Raw genomic sequence first — 18,801 nt, 5'->3', positions numbered from 1 at the left:
ACAAATGTGAACATTTACCACCCTGTGTAGACAGCTGTTACATATACTACAGAACGAGGCTCCTTTCACCAACATGTAGGATACTGGTTCCTTATCCTCATATGAATAAAGTTCTCTTAGAAGTAAATCTTCATGTGGCAGAAAGTGATGTGGGCGCCGGACATGGGGGGGGGGGGGGGGCTAGTGGGTCTGGGCAGGTGTGATGTAGTTGATGTTTGTATGATGTTGTCATTTGTATATGAATGTTTTGTATTGTTAATCAAATATAAAAATTAAAATAAATTATAAAAAAGAAGTAAATTGTATACTCTACCAAAAGACAATATTATCAGGAATTAGTCTTTCCCTGTGTCCTGTGTACTCAATGACAGTCTCACTCTCAGCATCAAATAGCAGAGTTACTTGTTTACTTCACTATGAATTACGAACGCATGTTTGATTGAACTAAAAATCTATCACTGAACTGCCGTATACAATAGATCTCATTCAAATTAGTCCGTTTCTGCAGTTGGGTGGAAATGTGTTGAATCTTTTCACACTCACCTCAAAGCTAGTCATCATTTTCCTTTTCAAGGGAACTTCAAAGTGGTGTCAGAAGGAGATGTGGCATGGGTTTGTGTTTGTTTTCTTCTTGCATAGAGAGTAGTTACTTTGGAAAGCGCAGGGCTGGCTCGGTGATGGAGCGTAGGATGATTCAGCAGGAATCCAACAGCCCATGTGACTGATTCACATTTGAACATAAGCAGAAATATGGCCACTCCAGGGAGTTGCGGGGAGGAATGGAAAAATAGCCTCAAATCTCTCAGCAGCAAATCAAAAGTCTCTTTGTTTAAGTCCTGTTCTGTGTCACCTTCTCTATGGCTCACCGGTGTGTTGTGGTGTACATGGTGGTACTGATTGCTCTTATTCAAAATAAACACCATGACAAAGATGGGGAAGAGGAGTTTTTTTGAATGTGCCTCTCCTGAAGAGGAGGGCCTGAGAGGATTATATGGCTCAGTGGGCACCGTATTGTGTAGGGAGTGGATACAGCAGGTACCCATTTGAATCCCAGCCAAGAGACAGACACAATGTTGCAGGGGATAATGTTGCCTCCCAGCAATTAAACTCTGGAGGTTTGGAGTGGTTTAGGGGGAAGCATGTTGAATTAGCCCATTTTTCCTCCCCCTCAGCCATCTTCTTTCTGACCGCTTTGTAGGAGAACCTGAGAACTGTACGGAGGAGTTGTTTTGCTTTGAATTCTTTAGGTGCCAAATTGAATTCCCTCCATCATTCCTCTCTCTGTGTATCATTTGCACTGACATATCTAATGCATACACATTTTCAAGTACTAAGCAAAGGCAGAGATTTCGCCCTTTATCCAAGTATCCTAGAAACACTGTGTGATCTGCTCCCATCAGCACCACAGAACTTTCCCATACCCTTGGGTCTTTGTGTCCCTGGTTTCAGGTTGGTTGTTTACAGTACAGAGGGGTTGTGTTCCGTGCCGTCCCGCCTCCTTCCCCCAGTAGCGTTGGGCAGCGGGGTCTCAAAGCCTCGTCGTCCAGGACAAATTGGTGGATAGCGGCTCATTTACTCGAAGCCGTCATGAATGGACTGTGCCGTGACTGTGTAAACAAGTGCAAAGACTCCCAAGGGCATTCCTGCATAAATAATGACTCCAGGAGATGTTTGCCATTTGTACCACTCACTGGCTGCAGACATGGGTCAGCTAGTCTCCTCTATTGGGAGGCTTCAGTAAACAACAGCCATTAACGACCCGGCAAGTTTACCTGCCTGGTGTGTGGGAGCATCCTCATTGGCTGCTGGGCCTTCTTGGCTGCTCTCTCCATTCAGACTCTTCCTGTTCATAGCACTCATTTCCACCTCTCCTGGTGAACGGCAAGGTTTATTGTAGCTTTTGAAGGGATGTAACAGAGGGACTGTTGAGAGTGTGTTCAAGTCTTACATGCTGTGTTTACTTGAGCATCATCTTCACTGTGCTTCACTTCATCCAGTCAACTGTGTTTTCAGGAATCCACCCAGGTCTTAACACCAGCTGTAAACACTGACTACTCAGATTGTGGGGCATATCCAAAAGCCTGTATAGGTTTGAGCTCCAGGCGTGGGTTTGAGGGAGAATGGCTAGCATGAGCTCTGCAAGGGAAGGTGATGTGACAGCGGGAGAGGGAGGCAGAGTGAGCGGGAGAGAGAGAGAGGAGGAAATAAAGACAAAGAAACACCCACTCCTCATTAGCTTAAGCATCGTGTGTATCCATCATCCTGTAAAATAACATCTGAAAAAAGAGAAAGCCCACGTCTGCCGCGTGGCAACATGGGATGGAGATATAAAATGAATCTCTGCACTTAGGCGGTGCCATCTGTTCATCTGGGTGGAGAGCACGCCTTTACGCCACACGTTCTTTCTGCCTCCCTCTCTCTCTCTCTCTGTGTCTCTTTCTACTCAACCGCAGAAACCATCTTTGCTCAGAAACCAGAGAGCTCAACAAAACGACATGCCTCAATGCCAACCCCGGGGCTATGTTTTTTCCTCTTGTTCTTAATTTCCCTGATAGTGTGCATATCTTTATCCAGTTTTTGATACAATATGCAAAAAACATAGTGACATAATACAATTTGAGCTCCATGTGAGAAATAGGATTATCTTGGGCGAGATTGTCAGCGATGTGTTACGGTAATCACTTTCTTCCAGGAGCCGAGAGACGTGACTCACTCGCAACTTGACCCGCTGTCATCATCTATTCCATCTGACAGTATTTATGCAGTTTGCTTGATCTGGTTTTCCTTCAGGTGCTTTAAAAAATGAATGGAGAGCCCAATAATATATATATAAATGTGGAATAATGAAAAATAAGTAATCCCCCTTGCAAATTGGAACAAGGAGTAAATCCTTGTCCACCTTGGGGCCCCAGCCAGCTACCCAACCAGTCAGTCAGTTGGTCCGTGTTGTGTTTATTGCTCCAGACGTTGTTGTGGATTGTCAACGCGGTGGAGCTGTGTGTTCTCTAGGTCTCCTCTCCACATCTAGTCAGACTCCCCAGTGTTCTAATTGATACAGGATGTGTTTCACAGGCCCCTGGAAGAAGGTCACAATGCATGACTTTGACACACTATGGAGCCACACAGAACAGAACATTCACAAATAAGGCTCCTCTCTCACCCATAAAACTGTTACATATTTTTTTTCAATTCTCTCAAAAGTTAATGTACAGTCAGGAAAAAAGACAAATAAAATAAATGTAACAAATACTAAGCTATATTGTATGCTAAAACAATTGGGAAATAATTATTTTGTACTTATAAGATTGCTCAGAGAAAAGATTTTGTTTAACAAGTCATATTTATTTCTAAAGAAGATAGGGGTCAAAATGATTGGCACCCCTGTTTTATATACCTTTCAATACTTCACCTTACGAGAATAACGGCACTGGGCCTTTTTATAAAATGTTTTATGACATTGGGGAACACATTAGGAGGGATCTTAGACCATTCCTCCATACAGAATCTTTTCAGATCCTTGATATCCTTTGTCTGCGCTTATGGACTGCCTTCTTCAATTCAAACCACAGGTTTTCAATGGGGTTCAAGTCCGGAGACTGAGAGGGCCATTGCAAAACCATTTGTGGATTTTGATGTGTGCTTGGGGTTATTGTCTTGCTGGAAGATCTACTTACGTCCCAAGTTTCAGCCTTCTAGCAGAGGCAACCAAGTTTTTGGCAAAAATGTCCTGGTACTGGGTGAAGTTCATGATGCTGTTGACCTTAACAAGGGCCCCAGGACCTGTAGAAAGATGGTAGGTATGGGGTTCTTTTCTGCTTATGCATTCTTATTTCGATACCAAAAACACCACAATGCCGTTTAGCAAACTCCAGGCATTTACATTTCTTAGGATGACATGAAAATAGAGCTCTTTGGACACGCCCACTAGTGGCAGGTTTGGTGTCAAAGAAAGTTACATTTAAAAAAAATAACTCCATACCTCCTCTAAGATATGGTGTAGTATTTCTGATGTTATGGGGCTATTCTGCTTCCTCTGGTCCTGTGGTACTTTGCCCAGTACCAGGACAGTTTAGCCATAAACCTGTTTGCCTCTGCCAGGAGGCTGAAACTTGGCCGCAAGATCGTGGATCTTCCAGCAAGTCAATAAGCCCAACTATCAATATCCACAAATAAATTGTTAATTGACTAGAAAATCCACATTTTGCAATGGCCATCTTAATCTCCAGACTTGAACCCTATTGAAAACCTGTGGTTAGAAATACTAGAACAGAAAATCCACACAGTTTAGATAGAAAGGTTGACATCCTTCAACAGTTGAACACTTTGAAGCTTGAATATGGCACAATAAACACCCGCTATGCAGAGATTGCTGCCATGAAATCCAAGCACCAATATGTTGAGCAAGGTGAAAGTGCAGGGAAAATGCTTGCTTGGTAAAGTAAGGAAGAGGAACATATCATCCATAGCATTCGAACCCCAGATGGTAGCATAACAATGGGTACTTCTGAAATAACTGTGTCTTTAAAACCTTTCATCACAAACTGTATCAATCTGAAAACATTCAAAGGATGGTATAAACTATTTCCTTAATGAGGCCATTTTAGCAATTATACGTGAAGCAGAGAAAATGTATATGATAGAAACATTACCCCAGGTAAACTGTTGGAGGCCATCTATAATGTACAAAACAGGAAATCTCCTGGTAATGATGTACTCCCAGTGGAAAGTTACAGACATTTTCTTCCCAAATTACTAAAGCCTATGTTACTTATCCTTACTTATACTTTCTAATTATGGCTTTTCAACGTTAGGAAGTACATTTAAGTGGAAATGGACAAAGACACATATGCAATACCTGGGTGTACTGATACCATGCAATCTGGAGGAGGCATATACAATGAATTACTGTCCTTTAATAGACAGGCTTGACTCTGATGTTCAGAGATGGAGATCTCTCCCTATTTCTATGTTATGTAGGATCAACATAATCAAAATGAATATATTACCAATGCTGATATATTTATTCCAGGCCTTGTCAGTTTCAATTCCATCCAACTTTTTAAATAAAATAAATGGCCTGCTCTCCAACTTTATTTGGACAGGAAAGACCTCAAGAGTCAAATAGACTGTTTAATACTATGAAGCTGGAGGTCTTGGACGGCATCATATTAAGATGTATTACTGGACTGCACAACTGCATTCACTTAAACAATGTACAACAGACAATCCTTGGCCATGCAGGAGTATAGAAGACATACATGTTATACCCTGTGATCTAAAATATATTCACTAGTTCAGGCCCAAGGCATTGAAGAATTCTCATTCGTATTTGGGAAAATTTACATAAATGAATGAGGTGGAAAGAAGCAATATTGCCAAGCACCCCTATTTGGGGTAACCTCACCTTACCTCCAACGTTTAATGACAAATTTAAGTCCTGGTTCCAAACTGGCATCAGGAATTTGGAGCATGTGTACTATGATGAATCTCTACTGGCCGATTTCTTATAGTTCTTACAATTCAGAAATCTTATTCAATCGCTTCAACAGAGTCTGGATGAACCAAAGGCATCGAGCATAGAAAAATACTGAAAGAAATTGAGGAGAACCGTTGGTCACAGATACGTGAAAATGTTCATACCTGCTCCTACAATCTACTACTGTTATAGTAGGTTGTAGGCCTGTTCCTAGGCCGTCATTGAAAATAAGAATTTGTTCTTAACTGACTTGCCTAGTTAAATAAAGGTTAAATAAAACATTTATATAATTATTACACTCCTGCCAGGATGCATGTAATGCACCCAGAAATGTCACATTTCTGTTGGAGATGCAACAATCACAATGCTGTGGTCCTGTGACAAACTAACACCATTTTGGGATAATATACTGTATGTGCTACCATTTCATTGTGTCTAAGAATTTATATCCATCCACCTCCACTATAAGGTCTGTTGGGAAATGTAAATATTGGTGATGAATATCAGAGAAAGTTTTGTTATCGAGGTCTAAATGCTGCAATACATTGGAAAGCCTCATATTCATCCTTAATAACAAACTGGAGGACAGTTATCTATCTAATTACTTCCCCCTAGACGCTATATATTATAAAGTCAAACAAAGACCAGACATATTTGACAGAGTTTGGAGGCCGTATGTGGAAAATCTCGGAGAGTGTGGTGCTAGAATGGAGGTGACGGCTACTTGTCAAAAGTCAGTGCCAGTCAGAGCTGGGGGGCTCTGGGGTTTCCAACTTGCTGGCTGGTTGTAGTTGTGCGCCTGTTGGTGGGTTGGGGATTCCTGGTTCCGTCTGGCGCATGGGCACAGCATTGTTTTGGAAGGCAGAGGGCTATTTTGTGTTTTTGTGTGCTATTGTGGACAAGTGTGGACATATTGTTGTGTGATATTGTGGGCAAGTGTGGGCATGTTGCTGTGTGTAATTGTGGGTGAGTGTGGGCATGTTGTTGTGTGTGATTGTGGGTGAGTATGGGCATGTTGTTGTGTGTGATTGTGGGTGAGTGTGGGCATGTTGTTGTGTGTAATTGTGGATGAGTTTGGCCATGTTGTTGTGTGTGATTGTGGGTGAGTGTGGGCATGTTGTTGTGTGTGATTGTGGGTGAGTGTAGGCATGTTGTTGTGTGTGATTGTGGGTGAGTGTGGGCATGTAGTTGTGTGTGATTGTGGGTGAGTGTGGGCATGTAGTTGTATGTGATTGTGGGTGAGTGTGGGCATGTAGTTGTGTGTGATTGTGGGTGAGTGTGGGCATGTTGCTGTGTGTAATTGTGGGCAAGTGTGGGCATGTTGTTGTGTGTGATTGTGGGTGAGTGTGGGCATGTTGTTGTGTGTGATTGTGGGTGAATGTGGGCATGTTGTTGTGTGTGATTGTGGGTGAGTTTGGCCATGTTGTTGTATGTGATTGTGGGTGAGTGTGGGCATGTTGTTGTGTGTGATTGTGGGTGAGTGTGGGCATGTAGTTGTGTGTGATTGTGGGTGAGTGTGGGCATGTAGTTGTGTATGATTGTGGGTGAGTGTGGGCATGTTGTTGTGTGTGATTGTGGGTGAGTGTGGGCATGTTGTTGTGTGTGATTGTGGGTGAGTGTGGGCATGTTGTTGTGTGTGATTGTGGGTGAGTGTGGGCATGTTGTTGTGTGTGATTGTGGGTGAGTGTGGGCATGTTGTTGTGTGTGATTGTGGGTGAGCGTGGGCATGTAGTTGTGTGTGATTGTGGGTGAGTTTGGGCATGTAGTTGTGTGTGATTGTGGGTGAGTGTGGGCATGTAGTTGTGTGTGATTGTGGGTGAGTGTGGGCATGTAGTTGTGTGTGATTGTAGGCATGTTGTTGTGTGTGATTGTGGGTTAGTGTAGGCATGTTGTTGTGTGTGATTGTGGGTGAGTGTGGGCATGTTGTTGTGTGTGATTGTGGGTGAGTGTGAGCATGTTGTTGTGTGTGATTGTGGGTGAGTGTGGGCATGTTGTTGTGTGTGATTGTGGGTGAGTGTAGGCATGTTGTTGTGTGTGATTGTGGGTGAGTTTGGGCATGTTGTTGTGTGTGATTGTGGGTGAGTGTAGGCATGTTGTTGTGTGTGATTGTGGGTGAGTTTAGGCATGTTGTTGTGTGTGATTGTGGGTGAGTGTAGGCATGTTGTTGTGTGTGATTGTGGGTGAGTGTGGGCATGTTGTTGCGTGTGATTGTGGGTGAGTGTGGGCATGTTGTTGTGTGTGATTGTGGGTGAGTGTGGGCATGTTGTTGTGTGTGATTGTGGGTGAGTGTGGGCATGTTGTTGTGTGTGATTGTGGGTGAGTTTGGGCATGTAGTTGTGTGTGATTGTGGGTGAGTGTGGGCATGTAGTTGTGTGTGATTGTGGGTGAGTGTGGGCATGTAGTTGTGTGTGATTGTAGGCATGTTGTTGTGTGTGATCGTGGGTGAGTGTAGGCATGTTGTTGTGTGTGATTGTGGGTGAGTTTGGGCATGTTGTTGTGTGTGATTGTGGGTGAGTGTAGGCATGTTGTTGTGTGTGATTGTGGGTGAGTGTGGGCATGTTGTTGTGTGTGATTATGGGTGAGTGTGGGCATGTTGTTGTGTGTGATTGTGGGTGAGTGTGGGCATGTTGTTGTGTGTGATTGTGGGTGAGTGTGGGCATGTTGTTGCGTGTGATTGTGGGTGAGTGTGGGCATGTTGTTGTGTGTGATTGTGGGTGAGTGTAGGCATGTTGTTGTGTATGATTGTGGGTGACTGTGGGCATGTTGTTGTGTGTGATTGTGGGTGAGTGTGGGCATGTTGTTGTGTGTGATTGTGGGTGAGTGTGGGCATGTTGTTGTGTGTGATTGTGGGTGAGTGTGGGCATGTAGTTGTGTGTGATTGGGGGTGAGTTTGGGCATGTTGTTGTGTGTGATTGTGGGTGAGTGTGGGCATGTTGTTGTGTGTGATTGTGGGTGAGTGTGGGCATGTAGTTGTGTGTGATTGTGGGTGAGTTTGGGCATGTAGTTGTGTGTGATTGTGGGTGAGTGTGGGCATGTAGTTGTGTGTGATTGTGGGTGAGTGTGGGCATGTAGTTGTGTGTGATTGTAGGCATGTTGTTGTGTGTGATTGTGGGTGAGTGTAGGCATGTTGTTGTGTGTGATTGTGGGTGAGTGTGGGCATGTTGTTGTGTGTGATTGTGGGTGAGTGTAGGCATGTTGTTGTGTGTGATTGTGGGCGAGTTTGGGCATGTTGTTGTGTGTGATTGTGGGTGAGTGTAGGCATGTTGTTGTGTGTGATTGTGGGTGAGTGTGGGCATGTTGTTGTGTGTGATTGTGGGTGAGTGTAGGCATGTTGTTGTGTGTGATTGTGGGTGAGTGTGGGCATGTTGTTGCGTGTGATTGTGGGTGAGTGTGGGCATGTTGTTGCGTGTGATTGTGGGTGAGTGTGGGCATGTTGTTGTGTGTGATTGTGGGTGAGTGTAGGCATGTTGTTGTGTGTGATTGTGGGTGAGTGTGGGCATGTTGATGTGTGTGATTGTGGGTGAGTGTGGGCATGTTGTTGCGTGTGATTATGGGTGAGTGTGGGCATGTTGTTGTGTGTGATTGTGGGTGAGTGTGGGCATGTTGTTGTGTGTGATTGTGGGTGAGTGTGGGCATGTTGTTGTGTGTGATTGTGGGTGAGTGTGGGCATGTTGTTTGTGTGATTGTGGGTGAGTGTGGGCATGTTGTTGCTTGTGATTGTGGGTGAGTGTGGGCATGTTGTTGTGTGTGATTGTGGGTGAGTGTGGGCATGTTGTTGCTTGTGATTGTGGGTGAATGTGGGCATGTTGTTGCGTCTGATTGTGGGTGAGTGTGGGCATGTTGTTGTGTGTGATTGTGGGTGAGTGTAGGCATGTTGTTGTGTGTGATTGTGGGTGAGTGTGGGCATGTTGTTGTGTGTGATTGTGGGTGAGTGTAGGCATGTTGTTGTGTGTGATTGTGGGTGAGTGTGGGCATGTTGTTGCGTGTGATTGTGGGTGAGTGTGGGCATGTTGTTGTGTGATTGTGGGTGAGTGTGGGCATGTTGTTGCGTGTGATTGTGGGTGAGTGTGGGCATGTTGTTGTGTGTGATTGTGGGTGAGTGTGGGCATGTTGTTGTGTGTGATTGTGGGTGAGTGTGGGCATGTTGTTGTGTGTGATTGTGGGTGAGTGTAGGCGTGTTGTTGTGTGTGATTGTGGGTGAGTGTGGGCATGTTGTTGTGTGTGATTGTGGGTGAGTGTAGGTCTGTTGTTGTGTGTGATTGTGGGTGAGTGTGGGCATGTGTTTTGTGTGATTGTGGGTGAGTGTGGGCATGTTGTTGCGTGTGATTGTGGGTGAGTGTGGGCATGTTGTTGTGTGATTGTGGGTGAGTGTGGGCATGTAGTTGTGTGTGATTGTGGGTGAGTGTAGGCATGTTGTTGTGTGTGATTGTGGGTGAGTGTGGGCATGTTGTTGTGTGTGATTGTGGGTGAGTTTGGGCATGTAGTTGTGTGTGATTGTAGGCATGTTGTTGTGTGTGATTGTGGGTGAGTGTAGGCATGTTGTTGTGTGTGATTGTGGGTGAGTGTGGGCATGTTGTTGTGTGTGATTGTGGATGAGTGTAGGCATGTTGTTGTGTGTGATTGTAGGCATGTTGTTGTGTGTGATTGTGGGTGAGTGTAGGCATGTTGTTGTGTGTGATTGTGGGTGAGTGTGGGCATGTTGTTGTGTGTGATTGTGGGTGAGTGTAGGCATGTTGTTGTGTGTGATTGTGGGTGAGTTTGGGCATGTTGTTGTGTGTGATTGTGGGTGAGTGTAGGCATGTTGTTGTGTGTGATTGTGGGTGAGTGTGGGCATGTTGTTGTGTGTGATTGTGGGTGAGTGTAGGCATGTTGTTGTGTGTGATTGTGGGTGAGTGTGGGCATGTTGTTGCGTGTGATTGTGGGTGAGTGTGGGCATGTTGTTGCGTGTGATTGTGGGTGAGTGTGGGCATGTTGTTGTGTGTGATTGTGGGTGAGTGTAGGCATGTTGTTGTGTGTGATTGTGGGTGAGTGTGGGCATGTTGATGTGTGTGATTGTGGGTGAGTGTGGGCATGTTGTTGCGTGTGATTATGGGTGAGTGTGGGCATGTTGTTGTGTGTGATTGTGGGTGAGTGTGGGCATGTTGTTGTGTGTGATTGTGGGTGAGTGTGGGCATGTTGTTGTGTGTGATTGTGGGTGAGTGTGGGCATGTTGTTTTGTGTGATTGTGGGTGAGTGTGGGCATGTTGTTGCTTGTGATTGTGGGTGAGTGTGGGCATGTTGTTGTGTGTGATTGTGGGTGAGTGTGGGCATGTTGTTGCTTGTGATTGTGGGTGAATGTGGGCATGTTGTTGCGTCTGATTGTGGGTGAGTGTGGGCATGTTGTTGTGTGTGATTGTGGGTGAGTGTAGGCATGTTGTTGTGTGTGATTGTGGGTGAGTGTGGGCATGTTGTTGTGTGTGATTGTGGGTGAGTGTAGGCATGTTGTTGTGTGTGATTGTGGGTGAGTGTGGGCATGTTGTTGCGTGTGATTGTGGGTGAGTGTGGGCATGTTGTTGTGTGATTGTGGGTGAGTGTGGGCATGTTGTTGCGTGTGATTGTGGGTGAGTGTGGGCATGTTGTTGTGTGTGATTGTGGGTGAGTGTGGGCATGTTGCTGTGTGTGATTGTGGGTGAGTATGGGCATGTTGTTGTGTGTGATTGTGGGTGAGTGTAGGCGTGTTGTTGTGTGTGATTGTGGGTGAGTGTGGGCATGTTGTTGTGTGTGATTGTGGGTGAGTGTAGGTATGTTGTTGTGTGTGATTGTGGGTGAGTGTGGGCATGTGTTTTGTGTGATTGTGGGTGAGTGTGGGCATGTTGTTGCGTGTGATTGTGGGTGAGTGTGGGCATGTTGTTGTGTGTGATTGTGGGTGAGTGTGGGCATGTAGTTGTGTGTGATTGTGGGTGAGTGTAGGCATGTTGTTGTGTGTGATTGTGGGTGAGTGTGGGCATGTTGTTGTGTGTGATTGTGGGTGAGTGTGGGCATGTTGTTGTGTGTATTTGTGGGTGAGTGTGGGCATGTTGTTGTGTGTGATTGTGGGTGAGTGTGGACATGTTGTTGTGTGTGATTGTGGGTGAGTGTGGGCATGTTGTTGTGTGTGATTGTCGGTGAGTGTGGGCATGTTGTTGTGTGTGATTGTGGGTGAGTGTGGGCATGTTGTTGTGTGTGATTGTGGGTGAGTGTGGGCATGTTGTTGTGTGTGATTGTGGGTGAGTGTGGGCATGTTGTTGTGTGTGATTGTGGGTGAGTGTGGGCATGTTGTTGTGTGTGATTGTGGGTGAGTGTGGGCATGTTGTTGTGTGTGATTGTGGGTGAGTGTGGGCATGTTGTTGTGTGTGATTGTGGGTGAGTGTGGGCATGTTGTTGTGTGTGATTGTGGGTGAGTGTGGGCATGTTGTTGTGTGTGATTGTGGGTGAGTGTGGGCATGTTGTTGTGTGTGATTGTGGGTGAGTGTGGGCATGTTGTTGTGTGTGATTGTGGGTGAGTGTGGGCATGTTGTTGTGTGTGATTGTGGGTGAGTGTGGGCATGTTGTTGTGTGTGATTGTGGGTGAGTGTGGGCATGTTGTTGTGTGTGATTGTGGGTGAGTGTGGGCATGTTGTTGTGTGTGATTGTGGGTGAGTGTGGGCATGTTGTTGTGTGTGATTGTGGGTGAGTGTGGGCATGTTGTTGTGTGTGATTGTGGGTGAGTGTGGGCATGTTGTTGTGTGTGATTGTGGGTGAGTGTGGGCATGTTGTTGTGTGTGATTGTGGGTGAGTGTGGGCATGTTGTTGTGTGTGATTGTGGGTGAGTGTGGGCATGTTGTTGTGTGTGATTGTGGGTGAGTGTGGGCATGTTGTTGTGTGTGATTGTGGGTGAGTGTGGGCATGTTGTTGTGTGTGATTGTGGGTGAGTGTGGGCATGTTGTTGTGTGTGATTGTGGGTGAGTGTGGGCATGTTGTTGTGTGTGATTGTGGGTGAGTGTGGGCATTGTTGTTGTGTTGTGTGTGATTGTGGGTGAGTGTGGGCATGTTGTTGTGTGTGATTGTGGGTGAGTGTGGGCATGTTGTTGTGTGTGATTGTGGGTGAGTGTGGGCATGTTGTTGTGTGTGATTGTGGGTGAGCGTGGGCATGTTGTTGTGTGTGATTGTGGGTGAGTGTGGGCATGTTGTTGTGTGTGATTGTGGGTGAGCGTGGGCATGTTGTTGTGTGTGATTGTGGGTGAGTGTGGGCATGTTGTTGTGTGTGATTGTGGGTGAGTGTGGGCATGTTGTTGTGTGTGATTGTGGGTGAGTGTGGGCATGTTGTTGTGTGTGATTGTGGGTGAGTGTGGGCATGTTGTTGTGTGTGATTGTGGGTGAGTGTGGGCATGTTGTTGTGTGTGATTGTGGGTGAGTGTGGGCATGTTGTTGTGTGTGATTGTGGGTGAGTGTGGGCATGTTGTTGTGTGTGATTGTGGGTGAGTGTGGGCATGTTGTTGTGTGTGATTGTGGGTGAGTGTGGGCATGTTGTTGTGTGTGATTGTGGGTGAGTGTGGGCATGTTGTTGTGTGTGATTGTGGGTGAGTGTGGGCATGTTGTTGTGTGTGATTGTGGGTGAGTGTGGGCATGTTGTTGTGTGTGATTGTGGGTGAGTGTGGGCATGTTGTTGTGTGTGATTGTGGGTGAGTGTGGGCATGTTGTTGTGTGTGATTGTGGGTGAGTGTGGGCATGTTGTTGTGTGTGATTGTGGGTGAGTGTGGGCATGTTGTTGTGTGTGATTGTGGGTGAGTGTGGGCATGTTGTTGTGTGTGATTGTGGGTGAGTGTGGGCATGTTGTTGTGTGTGATTGTGGGTGAGTGTGGGCATGTTGTTGTGTGTGATTGTGGGTGAGTGTGGGCATGTTGTTGTGTGTGATTGTGGGTGAGTGTGGGCATGTTGTTGTGTGTGATTGTGGGTGAGTGTGGGCATGTTGTTGTGTGTGATTGTGGGTGAGTGTGGGCATGTTGTTGTGTGTGATTGTGGGTGAGTGTGGGCATGTTGTTGTGTGTGATTGTGGGTGAGTGTGGGCATGTTGTTGTGTGTGATTGTGGGTGAGTGTGGGCATGTTGTTGTGTGTGATTGTGGGTGAGTGTGGGCATGTTGTTGTGTGTGATTGTGGTGGATGTTTTGTTTTCTGTTGTATTGTTTCTGCTTTAGTATTTTGTTCATTAAAAATAATAACATAAGCGCAGATGAAGGATATCAAGGATCTGGAAAGATTCTGTATGGAGAAATGGTCTAAGATCCCTCCCATTGTGTTTTTCAATCTCATAAAACATTTTAGAAAAGGCTCAGTGCCATTATATCCTCGCAAGGTGAGGTATGAAAAGTTATTAGAATGAAATAATATAATTAGCCAATTCTTTTAGCATACAATATAGCTCAGTATTTGTATTTTTTGCTCATCTAAATCAAGGGTGCCAGTCATTTTGGACCTGACTGGAGTAGTGCACATGTTTGGCAATCTGATCGTTTGGCCTCATTTGATCAAAAAGGCCAAACAGAACTTCAGGTGCAGCAATGATTAAAGGGAATCATATCACCCCATTCCCAAACTAAAGCCCCTTCGGCCTCCCTGTGGTCAGTGGATTAACATGAGAGCGTGTTTGTCTGTGATCTGTGCCCAGGAATCTGGGAGGTGCATATTTTCCTCTCATCTTTGCCAAACGGTGACACATGGCTGGCCATGTATCATGTTTGAGTGCTTGGCTGACTGACGTCTAGTCATCTCTCCATGGCCCTTCGGCCTGCTTTCCCAGGCCGTAAAGAGGACATCCATCAGGACAGGTGTAATTTGCCGTGCAGTCGCCGCTTCTTTGCCAATACAATTTGTTAACCAATTGTTAAATGCGTACGTGATTGAATGCCCGCCGTACGACCCTTATGGATATGATAAAATGATTTGCTTCATGTTTCTCTCGCTTGTTTTCCAGAAATCAACTTGACACGCTATTTAACCCAGCTGTGATTTATATCGGAGGGCTTTAAAATGTATTTTTTTAAAGGGATATTTAAACAAATTTTTGAACACATAAATCTTTGACCTGTTGTCAGTGGCTCAGCGGAATGAAGAGGATAGTGGTCTATGGAGCAATGTTGTGAGTCATATTTTACTGAAATAATGATGAATTTATGCAAGGAGAGACAAGATCCTCATATTAATCTCCCAGTAGAACATGGTCTAGATGAAATGGTTACTGAGCTTTTAGCTCCCACAGTTACCTCAGCAATTTGTCAGTCTAACTGGTATACACTGGCGGGAAGTGCCATGCCATTCTCCAATGGCCCACGCTAAATGTACTTCACGCTTCAAAGTATCTGTTGTTCACTGACATTGAGGTGACCCGGAAAATTCTATGTTATTAAATGCTTGGAGAAGTTTAAACCGATGACCGCAGTGTGTTTCCTCAACTCAACAACCCCTTTTTATTCTTTACCAGTTGTTTGAGTAGCAACCTTTTGTCTGGGCAGGTGTCAACAACATCACCAAGAAGTGTCCTTTCCCAGACAATCTCTTTGTACCAGACCACTTCTAAAGTCACTGCAGGGCTTGTGTATGCTGTTTTTCACCCTGACTACACTTAATGTCTCCATCTCTTTAAACATGAAAGGATTATTTTGATATGATTCCTTTGAAATTCCCAACATCAAAGCTGACAGCCTTATTTGCTTCGTAGTGTATTTCCCTGCTCAGGTCACGTCACATGTGTCTGTAGTAATGAATCATGAATCAGATGCTATTGACTTTTGGGCGTGCAGAGATATCTCAGCCATGCAGATTTAAAGCTTGCGCTATATGAACAGAAACGACATGAGGGAATCACTGTGGTGTGATCTTAGGTCTCAAGGGTGGCCCCGCTTGTCAGAATGTGCTGTTGCAGGATCTTCCTGATGAAGTCATTAAGAAGTCATTAAGAAACCATTAAGAATCATTATGTCGGCAAGGTGGCACTCTGGTGTGCGCACAGTGAAGCACCAGGCATCAGGAAAACTTGTTAATCACGCAGTTTATTTGTTTCCCCAGTGTGAGACTGTAAATACTACGACACTGTGTTGAAGTGTACCTCCTAATGAAAGTCTGTATTAGCTCCTCTGCCAGTGTGTGTGAACGGCCATCTCCAGAGGGTCTGCCTCATCATCGCATGGTGGCTCTAAAGCAATAAACAAGAGCACACATTTTTTATTTAGTTCACTCATTTTGCCCCCTAATCTGCCAGGTGGTTGATTTATGGAACGTCAGAGATATCAGGGATTGCATTAAAGGCAGGAGAGACGTGCGCTAGCAGCGTAGCCGCCGGTGTCGGTTAGTACACACTGGACTGTGTTTGTGTGTGTATCTCTCTGTGTGTGTATTCATCAGTTTGTGTGTGGATATGTCTGAGGAAGTGTCTGCACTTGGCGTGTGTCTAGACATGACTTGGGCGAGTGTGTTTTTCCAGCTGATTGTGTTTGTCAACTAGAAGGCCCATCCAGTGATAGGGTGGGAGGAGGAGTCACTGAAGAACCCTTATCTCCCTCATTAGGCCTAAGAGAGATGTCGCCTTTCCCCATAATTATCTCTATACACTAAATCTCTCATTAGGATGCCTGTCTAATCTGAACCCTCTGAGAGACAGAGAGGACACAGTGGAGCCAGTCTTGGGGAGGCGTTAGGAGGACCACGGGGGAGGCCTGTCTAAAGGGCTCAGGTGCCTGGCTCTATCTTCTATTTCAGATTAAATGAGGTCTGCTTGACCCCTGAAGAAGTGCTGCCTGTTCTCTTTAAATGCCTCGTGTGGGTCAGACATCCCAGCACTAATCCGGGTGTGTGTCAGGGAGTGACGGGATGGAGATACAGTGGGGCTTGACCAATTTGAGCTTTATTGTGGGCTAAAGTAGTTATTTCTCCATCTTTGTTTTGGGATTGTTAGCTATAGTCGATCGCCAGCCTGTAATATAGCACAAGTAGAACAACATTGTGCCAACAGATGTTGTCAAAAAGCTGCCATGTTTATTTAATAAGTTGTTTGCCTCAGCCCACACTTGTCTTGGACATCCTCTCCCTTCTGTCTGTCAAACTGAGTATTCACCTTTCCTCTGACTATACCCACCCAGGCCAACCAACTTCCCTCACGGCTTAATCCTTGTTGTGTCTAAACACATTAACTGGCAATTAATATGGAGATTCTGCTCCAGATGTGCTTGTAAGTGTGAATTTTGGACTTGGCAAGCGAGACTTTGGTCCATATGGGTGAGCTGCTGCAGCAATATTCCACCTGTTTCCGCCGCCATTATTGTACACTGGCAAACAAATGGCTCTCTAGCCAAAGACAGAATAAGAGCAGTAGCATTTGGTGTGGGTCTACTGAGGAGCAGAGAAATAGCTCATATTTGCAGTACTTTTTACACCTGGTGGTGTACATGGGTTAAAACATAGCAAGTTAAACTGATTTAGTTTAAAGAAGAATGACCAATTATTTTATGGTAAAGTAAAACCTGTAATTCAACAGCACAGTGTGTACTAAATGCATGTGCCATATCACAAAAGGATTCATTAGTTTATGAATAATCAAAGCTGTATTACATAAACAGATGATAAGTCTGACACTGCGTAACAAAAACACCATTATACTGTGTGAGACTGTGGAATACTTAAGTAAGTTTGTAATTTGACAGCTTGCTCTCCTGTTTAAGAGAGCAATGTCACAATACCATCAGATTGCAATAACTCTGTGAAGATGTTCAACTTGAACATGGCGGAGTGCCTTCATTTTATCGCCTCCTCTACTTTTTAATGTCAAGTGTGCATATTTGTGAAAGAGCTGGCAAAAAGACTGCTTGACACGTGCCTCATGTGATATTCTCTCTAATCTGGGGACATGAAATAGAAAGCGGTCACGTTATTCAGTGCTCACTGGCAGCATGCAGAGCTTTGACTTAAATTAGCCATCGATGTTAAGAGTGATAAGAGAGAGAGGAATACACAGTGGAGCAGCAGTATCCCTCCACATGAGAAGCTGGGGCTAGGAGCTCTGTTCCAAATGCTAGCCTGCCTAGCCACAACCTCCCACTCACCGCCACATGGGGGGCTGTGCTCAAAATGTGTGTCTGCAGGCGCAGCCCGGATGGACCAGTGCTCCCCTGATGGTAGCATCCTTCCCCTGAGGTCTGCTCGGCACCCATGGGGAAGGGGAGTGAGGAGTTAGCTAGCAGAAGCTGGACACAGTTTCTCTCCCTGGCATGGGTGTCATGTTGGCTCTGGCCAGCCCTCAGTCGGCCAACAGCTCTGTCTTTTCCGGCCGGCCTGGGTGCCCGCATGGGGCCTGGCACAGTGTGCCGTGAGCTTGGCATCCCGGACAAACAACAGGAGGTGGAGGCTTCCTCTCTCTCCTGATGATCTGCTCCAAGGACGATTTCCTTTCTTTCTACACTGGATGAGGTAACACTAGTCTGACGCTGTCTTAGAGAATAGGATAGCATAGTAGTTTATAGAATAGAATCATTTAATTATTCTTCATTCTTAACACCACATGGATATTCAGGAACACTAATTGCTGGATAAACCAGGCTGAAGTCAAGATAGAAAATAACAATGTTTATACATTTATATATACATACATTAACAAACATCCCCTCACGCTTGTACAGTACAGTATATACAGTGCATTCGGAAAGTATTTAGACCCCTTGACTTTGTCCATGTTTTGTTACGTTACAGCCTTATTATAAAATTGATTAAATAGTTGTTTTCCCTCATCAATCTGCACACAATACCCCATAATGGCAAAGCAAAATCAGGTTTTTAGAAATTTTAGCACAATAAAAAAAGGAAATATTACATTTACATAAGTATTCAGATCCTCTACTCAGTTCACGTTGAAGCACCTTTGGCAGCGATTACAGAGTCTTCTTAGGTATGACTACAAGCTTGGCACACTTATATTTGGGGAGTCTCTCCCATTCCTCTCTGCAGATCCTCTCAAGCTCTTTCGGATTGGATGGCTATTTTCAGGTTTCTCCAGAGATGTTTGATTGGGTTCAAGTCCGGGCTCTGGCTGGGCCACTCAAGGACATTCAAAGACTTGTCCCGAAGACAATCCTGCATTGTCTTGGCTGTGTGCTTAGAGTCATTGTCCTGTTGGAAGGTGAACCTTAACCCCATTCTGATTACCTGAGCACTCTGGAGCGGGTTTTCATCCGTATATCTTTGCCTCAGTCCTGTCTAGTCTCCCAGTCCCTGCCGCTGAAAAACATCCCCACAGCATGATGCTGCCACCACCATGCTTCACCGTGGGGATGGTGCCAGGTTT

The 18,801-nt window shown here is 45.2% G+C and overlaps 1 protein-coding gene across 3 annotated transcripts in view; it reads left to right on the top strand.

The window, feature by feature from the left end:
* LOC116352815 (RNA binding protein fox-1 homolog 3-like) overlaps positions 1-18,801 on the top strand; it is a 410,981-nt gene that overhangs the window by 79,185 nt on the left and 312,995 nt on the right. The window lies entirely within an intron of this gene.

The sequence above is a fragment of the Oncorhynchus kisutch genome, linkage group LG10 (assembly GCF_002021735.2).
Source record: "Oncorhynchus kisutch isolate 150728-3 linkage group LG10, Okis_V2, whole genome shotgun sequence".
Taxonomy (NCBI): domain Eukaryota; kingdom Metazoa; phylum Chordata; class Actinopteri; order Salmoniformes; family Salmonidae; genus Oncorhynchus; species Oncorhynchus kisutch.
Note: the sequence above shows the minus strand (reverse complement) of the source record. Positions and strands in the feature narration are given on the sequence as shown.